The following is a 12,647-nucleotide window of genomic DNA, read 5'->3' as shown; positions in this document are numbered from 1 at the left end:
ATGGCCCCTCCCTGTGTTCACAATGCACCCATGTACAAAGTGTTAGTTTGGCCTGTTCCGCACCCTGCCTTGTACTGTGCACCACACCTCGCAGGTGTAGAAACCATTGATGCATCTGTACTATTGTCTTGGTTATGTCAGCTCCACTGCTCACAGCCCCTGTGTGTTGTAGCAACACATACCTGGGATGGTATGTGAACAGCTATCAGTTGTAGATGCCTGATGTCTGCGTTACAGATCACAACATCAGCAGTGCATGTATGACCAGTACATGACTATTATACTGACAACCAGCGGATCTTACCATGGCTGTGAGGGGTGCCCTACACATGTCCCAGACCTCTGCATGGTTGCAAGGTCTACTCATGTGCACATCCCTTGGAGTGTGCACACTGCTGTGATGAGTGCTGTGGGGTCAGGGTTACATCTGCAATGTTTACTTAACTTTCTTGTGTGCAGCTGCAGCCATGGTGGTGTTGAGTCATACAAGTTCCTACTGTAGGCCGTGTGTCCTGCCACATGTCACATCCCTGTGGACACACTGCACATTGACAAGATGTTAATTATCTTGCATGTGTCTGTTGTACTCTTCTGATACCCCGGTATGGTCTCTACTGTGATGCAGTGCATTTCTCAGCAACAAAACATGAACATATGCAGCATGCAGTATCGGTAGGTGTGTTGGACATGTGCATGGGGGATAGCCCATAGCTATTACATGCCCAGTTAATCATCATGCATGAACACGAACCATACTCACCAGCTACGGGCTGCTGCTGTGGTTGTATCCTGGAGAGACCTACATAGGAGTATGGGAAAGCTGATATCAGTAGCCACAGCTATGGCATTCATAACAAGTGAGTGCAGCATTACATTACATCTACAGTAGAATTACACAATATTACAGCTGCTGCACAACAGTTTATTACTACTACACAGCAGCAGACAAAGTATATGACATCTCAGTTCTGCATGATGTACTTGTAAAGCTGCTGATGCATACACATGAGTGGTGTACCGATGTGCCCTGGGGCCTTACCTGCATGCTTCTCAACTGGTGTGTCATTGGCACCCACCTCCACGATGTGCCCTGCCAGTTGTTGATGTTGTGGCCAGACAGGAGCCACTAGGCTGCTGAGAAGCTCCTCCACATGGGTGAGGGGTGGATGGGTGGGTTATCCACCCTGTTGCAAGGTGATCCCCCCTTACGGCAGCTGTATGCCGATGTACATGGTGAAGCAGGTCAGTGCAATGATGCCGGACCTGTCCATAGCTGCAGTTATGCAGTCCGACATCATTGACCCTGTGGACTAGCTCGTTCCACAGGGTGGTCCTCTCCTGCTGGTCGTGGGCTGTCTGGCCAAAAAGAAGTATGTAGTGATGTACCAGGTGGTCGATGGTGATAGCCGTTTCTCCGGTGCTGTACGCGGGAAGGCAACAATGCGACATGATTCCTGGAAGACATAAAGATGGAAACAGGTATGAGCTACCCATACAGCAGGGTTAACATAGTTCTTAATAATATGTCTCCCCCCACCATATCAGCTACAACAAAATGTTCACAGACTGCAATTGCTATATCAGCTGCTTACCTACCATTGGGGCATATATTGTATTGTACCAAGCTTTGTGCTATGTGTATGTGCCACACTTTGTGCTATATGTTTGTAGCCATGCTCCCTGTGGGGTCACATTATCTTTGCTAGCCTGTTACAGACTATTGCAATTGCATGACATTGTCAGTGCCACTGTATATACGGGTATAAATATACATCTATGTACATATATATGTAGATATATGTTGTACGTTGTTGATATATCTATGTCTATATGAGTGTCTGTATCTGTACACATACACGTCACAGTCAATATCACACAGATATGTGGAGTGCATACAGACATCCGGTCCACATTCTGTAACCGTATTTCATTCACAGCTGCACTGTCCTGCCTTGCTGCAACACAGACAGGTGGCACATGTGAACACAGCCTAACATTAGGATGGTAACTATGGTATGAGATTGCTGGTACGCCTATTACACACCTATGGAATTTGTGCATGTTACATTACACATTCACATGACTGTCCTGCAAGTGCTGTGCACTGACACACGTGCCTATCATGATGGCAGTACATCTGCCAACAGCTTCTCTCCACACTAACATAACATACGCAGATATTATGGCTGACATCTCTGTCATTCATTGCTGATCTGCGCAGTTGGTGGGTATGTCCCACTGCTTACCGGGACATACAGTATTTTCCAGAGCAGTTGTTCAGCAGGACATCATTACAGGGACAACTACATATGGCACATATCAAACATTCTACATCATACATCCTATTAATCTATACCACATCCTACATTAAATTACATACAGTTGTGTTTTACATACCTTTTAGTGTTTGGATGGATGTGACGCCTTCTCGGTTGTGGCCTGTAGTACTGTGTTCCCATTCTGTAAGTTCCGTGGTATACGTTTGTTTTCAATTTCCTTTTTTTGTTGGTTGGTTTCCTCTTCTGTTTTCTTCTTTTTCTTTCTTTCTTTCTTTCTTTCTTTCTTTCTTTCTTTCTTTCTTTCTTTCTTTCTTTCTTTCTTTCTCTCTCTCTTTCTCTCTCCCCCCTCTCCAGTAGAGTGAATGAGTTGGTTTGAATGGATTACAGCATGGCTTTTGTAGGTGATGCACACGATCAGGTGATGGGCTCTGCACCAATCAGTGTGCAACAGTTGCTGACTGTGTGTAGCCTGCTGTGTAGCGATTCTGTTAACCATTGTCATGGCAACCCAGTACTATAAAATGCTTACTCATGTGGGCGTTGTGCCTTCACCTTTCCAGTATGGAGGACATCCTTTCTGTATGTTGGCAGCAGTGTTACAGATGGCAGATTGCAGTACCTACTACAGCGAGGTTTGCAGACACAGGACCACTACACAATCTTAGGTTGTTCCAGACCTACAGACAGAGTGAGTGGTGTTCTTATGTGCTTTGTATATTGCTGGTCTTGCAGAGTTTGCGTGTACATAGTAGTTTAGGATGGAATGCAGTCTGTCTGTATAGCTCTCAACAGTGGGCCTATCCACATGATGACCATTGGATTGTCTGTTTGCTTTTGCCTGTGCACCACACAGGGTTTGTCCTAGATATATCCCTGGCAATCTGTCTGTTGCATGCTATCAGTACATGGCTACTTCCTGTTCTGTTCCTGATGTGTTATTCCTGCATAAGAGTATGTTGCACTGAATCCTGTAACACCAGCAATGTGCAGGGTGTGTAACAGCAATATTACAGTTATGGCCCTGTGTTCCTGTCTCCATCCTCCAAATATATGGCTGGCTTTGTCCTGCTGTGCTATGGTTAGGGGTTTTTCGGTATTGGCCTATCATTATGTACTGCTGGCATTCCTGTTATCATCCCAGTCATATTATGGACGCCTACGACATTTGTTGGTCAGGGTCCATACATGTGACAGATACATAGACATTATCACAAGTAATACTTGCCCCCCTAGGCCTTGACTAGGGGGTGTAACTGGTGGCTGCTGAACTATATCTGTTATTGTTTATTGTTACCTGTCTTGATGGCAAATCCATTGTCCACAGTTGTACAAATTGACGGGCCTGTCCTGGACAGCATAGTATGTTATATATCTGCATTGTCTGCATCTACTTTTCTGTGTGGGCTTTGCATTCCTCACTGATTACATAAGTGCAGATCTATGTGCTGTAAGTAATGGCATACATTATTGTAAAATACACCATTAGAAGTTGTCTGTGTATACATATCTGTGTGTCGCCTCATGCCTAAGAATAGTGAGTGGGCTATGTGTAATTCTGTACCCCTGGTCAAGTGTAAATGTCATATAGTAGGTTATACAGCAAAACAATTTTGTTATACTGATTTCACACTGGAAATAGAATGGTGTGTGCTAGGCTCGGACTTGCTGTCCTCCAGTTATGGCGTCTTACACTGGATTGGCCTCCACATTGCTTAACCAGTGTGGGCATTGCTTACCGCCACCCACACAGGTGTACTCCCACTTGCTGCCGCATACCCCCGTGCTACTCCATGTACATGTTGTTATTATACATGCTTACGTCAGGTGTACATGTCAGGTATGACTGCTCATGAAGGTCAGTGTAAGGTTAAGTGGAATTCCAGTTAGCATTTCTGGTTAGGCTACACTCAGGTATTTGGGTTAGGTTTAGTTATGCCATACCTGTGTTGTAGAGTAGATGTGAATAGTGGAGGTGTAGGCATGTAGGGGAGGGTGGGGTGGGACATTTTAACTGTATAGTAGGCCATTCAACTGATTAGTGGGGGAGCGGTAGTGCAGGTTTGCAGGCTGTTGGGATTTGTATGCAAGGGAGGACAGGAGGTGTCAGTGTCTGTAGTTAGTGTAGGAATCTGGAGTGTTGGGGGTGGTGGACTTTGCAAGGTGGTGATCCAAGTGTGCTTGGGTTTTCCCTTCATGTGTTATTTACATGTGTAGTCTGGGACAGCTGCAGTAATACACCTGGGTTGGGGGTTCCAGATTCTGCCAATATAGTTGTGTGGAGGGTTTCACCTACCTGTGACTGTGAACATTACTATGAATGCAACAGGGGTTGATAGGTAAGTGGTGTTACTGGGCCACACAGAGGGGCTGATAGTGGAGACCTGTCTAGGGATGTGCAGGACGACTGACAGGGAGGTCCACAGCTGGCCATTTCTTCTACAGTGACAGCTGTGTATATACCCTGCATTTGGGGGTACATCTGGATAATCACACTCCTGGGTGGGGTTGAGGACAGCAACATAGCTCTCAACCGATCAGAGAGAAATCTCAACAGACTCAGGGACAAATCCTCAAATATTCAGGGACAATCAGGGACATTCATTAAATATTTGTACTATTAGCTTGAAACTTTTGCAGATTAAGAGAATGTGGCGTAATATAGATATTCTGACGCAATATGTCTATAACTCTAGATTACTATCCTTATTTATTAAGGGCAACTCACCACTTTTTCTTCAGCAGTCACCAGTTTTAAGAGGGATTAAGAGGGACAGACCTACCATTGAAGTCTATATCAGGGACGACCCTGAAGATCAGGGACAGTTGAGAGGTCTGGACAGCAATCATACCTTGTGATGCCAATTAGTTTGGCTTACATGCCTACAGTGGGGTGTTCAACCATGTGTTCTTTGGTGTCATTTAGTGGGTTTGCAACAAAACATCTGGTTATACTGTCCTTTGCCATGTAAACTAGACTTTGCTGCAGTGGGACTCGTACCGGGAGTGGCTGCATGTTATGCGTCAGCTCTGCCCAATGCACACTATTGCTTACATCCCTGGGGTAGTCCACATAGAACCGCTCCAGCCAACACCTGCACAGCTAGGCCCATAACATCATACCCATAGTTTCCAGACCGCACTTCCTCTTCAACAGTCTTCCTTACTCCGGGTGCAGGTTGGGTCTAAACACACCACTACACTCTGCCCACTGTCCACTTCTCGGGACCCATCATATACATTGTCTCGCCCCATGGGTCATCAGGCTTCCCCAACCTTGTAGTTTGGGAACATGGCTGGAAGCCCGAATAGCCATAACATTTTTGGCATGTCCCTCAAGGGACATTCTTGTCTTTGATTTAAGATTAGACTTGGCCGGTCTCTCCCACTGGTAGTATTCTGCCTGTAGTCTGGGAAGCAGTGGTTTGTTTACTTTTATTCTGTGTTTGTATGTTTTACCTGGCTAGCTGGGGGGTTGATGCTATGTGTTACACGTTTGTTGATTGGGACCCTCACCCCCATTGGCACGGCCTGTGAAAACATGTCATTCTTAACTGCTGTTTCATATCCTAGCTATATATATATATATATATATATATATATATATATATATATATATATATATATATATATATATATATATATATATATATATGTGTGTGTGTGTGTATATATATATCTATATATATATATATATATATATATATATATATATATATATATATATATAGATATATAGATAGATAGATATATATCTAATGACATATGGATGTATGGGTGTCTGCATGTTTACATATGTATATGTGGGTATTTATTTATATGTCTATGTATATATACATTTGTACTACAGAGAGGGGGAGGTATATATCTATATAGTTATGGGTATTCATACAGACACATATACCTCTAAATCTTTAGCTACATATCTGGTAAAGTTGGCTGGTATTGCTGGATACTGTGTTTCGTGTGCATACCAGCCAACCTTGTGTGCCACGTATGCTTTGCTTTACCTACGACTGACTCTGTTAGTGTACACAGAGTTACACGTGACACCGGCCATTGGATACGGTGTGCTTAAGGCACTTTCAAGTGGTTGTAAGTGAGTTTTGGCAGAGGTTAGCACTGCTGATTCCAGTCACAGTGTCTTACACACAGTTAGCGTCTCCTTTGCTTGATCTGTGTCGGCGATGCTTCACACTGCCCAAACGCACTTGCACATGTTTACTAGTGCTTACATATGTTTACTACTGCTTATCTGTGCTTACGCCTGCTTACTGCTGGCTTATTCATTATGGCACTGACTCTTCACATGTGCATTTAATGCAGTACTCCAGTTCACATTTATATGTTATTTAGTAGGTTATACAGCAATAAAATGTAAATAAATGTGCGTATACAGATTTCACATGGAAAATGGTATGTGCTGCAGTGGGATTCGAACCGGGCATGCCTGCTTGGTAGGTGGTTGCCCTGATCACTACACTATTGCTGTGCTGCTTCATTTGCATATATCTTCCTTGTTATCCTCTTCAGCCTTTTAAGCTACTTTAACCATAGCTAAGCGATGGGCACACCAGTGCACCTACTGTTAGCTGTACTTGGAGTTTTTGTAATAAATTCAGGGGTTACTTCTTTTTATTTTTATGTCCTGTTGCTGTTGTACATATGAGGGACTGTTGGTGGGGATATGCGGACACCTATGTGCAGTCTCACTTGTTTATTTACAGTTTCTGCTGGTCTACTTTGCAGGGACATGTTTATTCTGTGAGCTCTGCTCTCAGACACGCCCCCTGCACTCGATCACGCTCCATGTAGGATTAGGAGGTCAGGCAGTGCGCCTTTATTAATATGCATGGCATGCTGCCATCCTCCTCCTAAACTGCCACTGTCGTGCAGGACTAGATTAGTCCTGCACAGAAGATTAATGAATCCAGAGGAATGTTTCCTACACATTTAAATCAATTTTGGATGTTTCCGCTGTTTTTCTGCATTTTACTCTTAATATGAACATATAACTATTAATTGCATTAGTTTCTCAGCTTAAAATGCTGTCCAAATGGTTTAGATGTGTGCTAAATGTATTAATCAGTGATGCTACATTTATTTGATCTGTTTTAATAATATTTCAAACTTTCAGCAAACAGACAGTTTTGGCAAGGTGTTTGGGTGATCTATAATTCCCACGGTTCTAGGTAACCTGCCAATGCACACTATTGCTTACATCCCTGGGGTGGTCCACATAGAACCGCTCCAGCCAACACCTGCACAGCTAGGCCCATAACGTCATACCCATAGTTTCCAGACCGCACTTCCTCTTCAACAGTCTTCCTTACTCCGGGTGCAGGTTGGGTCTAAACACACCACTACACTCTGCCCACTCTCCACTTCTTGGGACCCATCATATACATTGTCTCGCCCCATAGGTCATCAGGCTTCCCCAACCTTGTAGTTTGGGAACATGCATGCCCTGCCATAGGTTATCCGTGTAATGGCTGGAATCCCGAATAGCCATAATATTTTTGGCATGTCCCGCAAGGGACATTCTTGTCTTTGTTTCAAGATTAGACTTGGCCGGTCTCTCCCACTGGTAGTATTCTGCCTGTAGTCTGGGAAGCAGTGGTTTGTTTACTTTTATTCTGTGTTTGTATGCTTTACCTGGCTAGCTGGGGGTTGATGCTACGTGTTACACGTTTGTTGATTGGGACTCTCACCCCCATTACACGGCCTGTGAAAACATGTCATTCTTAACTGCTGTTTCATATCCTAGCTAAATATATATATATATATATATATATATATATATATATATCTATATATATATATATATATATATATATGTGTGTGTGTGTGTGTATATATATATATATATATATATATATATATATATATATATATATATATATATATATATATGTAATGACATATGGTTGTATGGGTGTCTGCATGTTTATATATGTATATGTGGGTATTTATTTATATGTCTATGTATATATACATTTGTACTACAGAGAGGGGGAAGTATATATATATATATATATATATATATATATATATATATATATATATATAGTTATGGGTATTCATACAGACACATATATATTGAAAAGTAGCCCATAGCAGCCCATAGCAGAGCATAGTCAACATCCACTATAAATAGCTCACTGCTACTGCTATGCAAGGTTCTAGAGCTGTACTTATCACAAACACTTAAGAACCCAAGTTAAGTACATGATGAACTAGATATACTTACGTAATTGTAACATCTACCTTTTAACTGATACCCATCTAAATAGGCCATAAATCTCAGTCTTATCATTCAGGGTTTACTTTACCCTGGACAATATGGAAGGTCAGCCTACTTGTTTCCTCTTTTTTTGCTACATCATAGCAGTGGGTATTCTGAAACAATGCAACAATTTATACTCACAGGTAACAAACTCTTATTAAACATATATAACTCTGTGGAGCTGCAAGTATGAAAGAGTTACAGAGGCCTCACTCTCACAGAAAAAAAAACTCAAGACTGCTGTGAGCATTGTAGTAGGGCAACAGGACTCAACTGAGCCTTGACACTTAATGTGATGTCATATTTCTTTTTCGGTCTCCTTTCTGTCATGTTTATGGCCCACACCCTAGTGCCTCATGTCCATGCCAAGGCTACCAGCCAGTCTCTATATCCACCCTCCAAACTTACTCTGGTGTATGCTTTACCTGGTCATGGATCCTAAGGATATCCCAAGTCTGAGGGGGTGTTTCTTGTATGCAGTACTCGCCCCCTCCTCCCCTATGGTAATGTGGTCATGTCCAATGGGTGGGTGTGATATGGAGATGTTGTGGTGTACCACACTGCCTCTATGGACTACAACTTCTCCTAATGATGATCCCAGACTCCACCAGGGACTGTCACAGGGCATGGCCACATCAGCACCCTTCCCCAAAGATAGGCATGTCGATCCCTCTCTGCCACATCTTCAGTAACCTGAGTCACTAATCAAACCAAGGTTGCCTGGGTCATAGACATTGCATTTTCCCTCTATGCAATAGAGCAGGATGTGATGTCATATGTTGATGCTGTAAAGTAATCATTACCTAAATCTCTTAGGCCAGTAATGATTAAATCTCAGCAAAATTCAAAATCAGACATCACATCACATAATATATCATCTTTAACAAACAGTCACTGTGAGACAAAGGGTCTCAATTCCATAAACCATATCACACTACAAATATGGAATTTGTAATGATAGGTGACTTCAGGGAAAGGCACACACATTTTCCACTTGGTAGGCTGGACTAAGACAGGTTGACGTTGAGTTGGCTTTCCAGTGCCAGGATCTCAGAATTCTCAAGAGACCTTATAACCCTTGCAACAGAAAAATTAATTATGACATGATAGTGTGATAGTTGTGTTTGTGGAGGTGAAAGACATTGGGCAAAAAAAAATAAAAATTTTGCTCTATACGCATGTCACACATGCATACATGACTAAGATAGTGAGTAGAATTCTCCCTTCTCCATGAATGATGCCTAGGTACAAAGAAAAGATTATTAGATTCAACAATTGCCTAAAATATTTGTACCTTTCCTGGAAGATGGAGTATGTCTTGGCATGAAATGAGATCCTTGACAGTCCTGCTTGCTTTGGAAAGCATGGTCTGTACCTCTCTTTCCAAGGTTTCTATGTCCTGACTAAAGCATTTGATGCCCCATAATGCCCTTTTAGGAAAAGTTTAGTTAATGAACATTACAAAGTAGCAAAGATATCAGTAACAAGGCAGTAACAAATTAAAGTGGCTTTGCTAAATGTCAGAAGTCTAAACATCAAGCTTCTTGACTTTGAGGTACTCTTGCATTTGGATGGCATGCGTATACATGTAATCACTTTAATCTAGTTTAAATGACTAGAAAACACCCCTCCATATCTAGGTCTAGTGCATGTCACACTATCAAACCAAATGGCATCTGTGGTGGTGCATTCACATTTTGGAAGAGACTGTTCAAAAAAGATTCCCAGAAACATGCAAATGATCATATTAAACTATAAATCACACTAAACAAAATCAACTGTCAGTTTGTTGCCTGTTACAGGACTTTCTCTATGACCTTGGAAGTTCATGCCAGGTTCCCAGATTTTATGAATGAATTTTCCATAACTAAGATCTGCATACTTTTGGGATGCTTTTACTACCCAGCATTTAACTGGAGTATTTACACCTCCAGAGTTGTATATGGATATACATTTTTAGACCTAGTAAATGAAAACTCAATGTACTACATTCTTACTAACCCAGTTAGAGGACACACTATTATTAGCATGATACTTACAAATGATGTCATCATCATGCACACACCCAGATGTTTTTTAGGCACCAAAGATAGTTTTGTAGGCATCTGGCTAGAACTGTTAGCACAAGAAGACATGATACCTTAGTCTGGCTATAATAAAGAACTCCAGGGAGCACACAGTCTGGAATATTTCCACGTATGCAGTGCTGCTCTGACATATATGCATCTTTCCTGCTTGTGTAATAATCTAGGCAATGCTTGCCACTTACTGTTGCACACATGCCACTGGTGTTCATGGTCACACTGATGAAGATGCATGATATGTTGTAGACCATGAAAGGGCACTTGTAACACAGGAGTCTATTTCCAGTGGAACACAGAACAAAACATGGTGATGGCATGGACAGCATCTTCCATTTACTCGTTAGTGCAGTAACCACAACTAGGATTTAACTTTTTAACATATGCTCTATGTTAGCTAGTGATGGTGTATCTCAGCAGTTAACATGCCCCATCTACATTTACACTTACCAAGAGAAATGTTGTCTCCATTGTCTTTTGGAATCACATGCAGTATTCTGAATAAAAGCTGTTTTGGATGGCAAGCCTTATTTTGCATCGTTTAATGCTCTTCTATTGGTTCAGTTTATGGGAAATGTGAAAAGTTGGATATTTCTTTTTACTTTACTTGCAAAGGATGCATATAGCTGACTATTCTTTTCCATGACAATCATTGGCATAGACTTTCTATGTTGTACCATCCTGTTTATATAGAAAATATAAACCAGCTCATGGGATGGTTGGAGATTCCTGTGCTGCTACAAATAATAGCAAAACAAACAGACAGAAGCAAAAAAAATCATATGTAACAGAAATAATAGCAACAAAGAGGGTGTTCAAGAGAAATACAAACAACTGCATTATAAGTATTGTTGCTATTAATGGAAAGCATCACATAATCATAAAATCATGGATTATCAGAAGTCTTTAAATGGATCTTTTTCTGCAATTCCTTATCTCTACCCATCAGGTCAATATTCTCCCTCCCATCCTTCAAAACCAATCTGAAAGACTTCCTAGCCAAAAACTGGCTGCTCAAAACCAGGATAAACTATATCCCTAAATGTGTACAATTTCTTGCTCATACCTTACATCTCCTTACTCTCCCTTCGTCATTCACTTCTTTAAATCTACCAATTTCTCTTCCCTGGCTTTCTCCCTAAATATACCATAAGCCTGCTTTTGGTATCACCTTGTAGTGCAATTCCTGTTTGCATTAAGCTAACTTACTTTAAATTTCTCTATAAACTGATTAAAATTTGCCTAACTATTAAATCATTGTCATATAGTTTGTATCTATTATTAAACAATGTTTTCATATTATGTCTAATTTGGTATAATTACTTTAACTGTACATGTTATTTTATATTATTTTTAAAGACTGCAAAATTATTATTCTTAAAATGCTTTGTAATCCTTAGGAGATTTTCTCACCAGGCCCTCACTGAAAATGGGCTTCTACCCAGTCCGACTTTTCCGGTAATCAAATGTCAACAAATAGTACATAAAGAGAACATGTATATATATATATATATATATATATATATATATATATATATATATATATATATACACACACACACGTGTGTATATGTGTGCATGAGCATGTATGTGTGCATGTGTGTGTGCATGCAAAGGAGACATAAAACAACAATCAGCCTGTCCTGCCATGCAGTATTGCAGATACAAATTAATGTCTGGGGTTATTTATCCAGACCAACATGTGTCTATGGTCAGAGATGCATTTTGATAGCTGAGAACACTGTAGATATAGAAAGTAAATAAGCTACTCTGACAGACATATTTTAATGTCAGGTGAAAGGCAAAGGGCAGTCGATTATTTTCTAAGATGTGAAATATTCAGTAAACCATAATGCTGATCTTACATATATTGCCCATGCACTGCTGTAGTTGCACTACCGGGCAAGGCACTGCAAACAAAATGCGTTTCATGCTCACAGCCATGTGCATGGGGGTGAAAGTTCAACACACTGGCATGCACATCAATGTAAGACCAAACCGGCT

Source organism: Protopterus annectens, chromosome 2.part0, assembly GCF_019279795.1.
Source record: "Protopterus annectens isolate FY-2018-M chromosome 2.part0, PAN1.0, whole genome shotgun sequence".
Taxonomy (NCBI): domain Eukaryota; kingdom Metazoa; phylum Chordata; order Ceratodontiformes; family Protopteridae; genus Protopterus; species Protopterus annectens.
The sequence above is the reverse complement of the archived record's forward strand: the minus strand, read 5'-3'. Positions refer to the sequence as shown.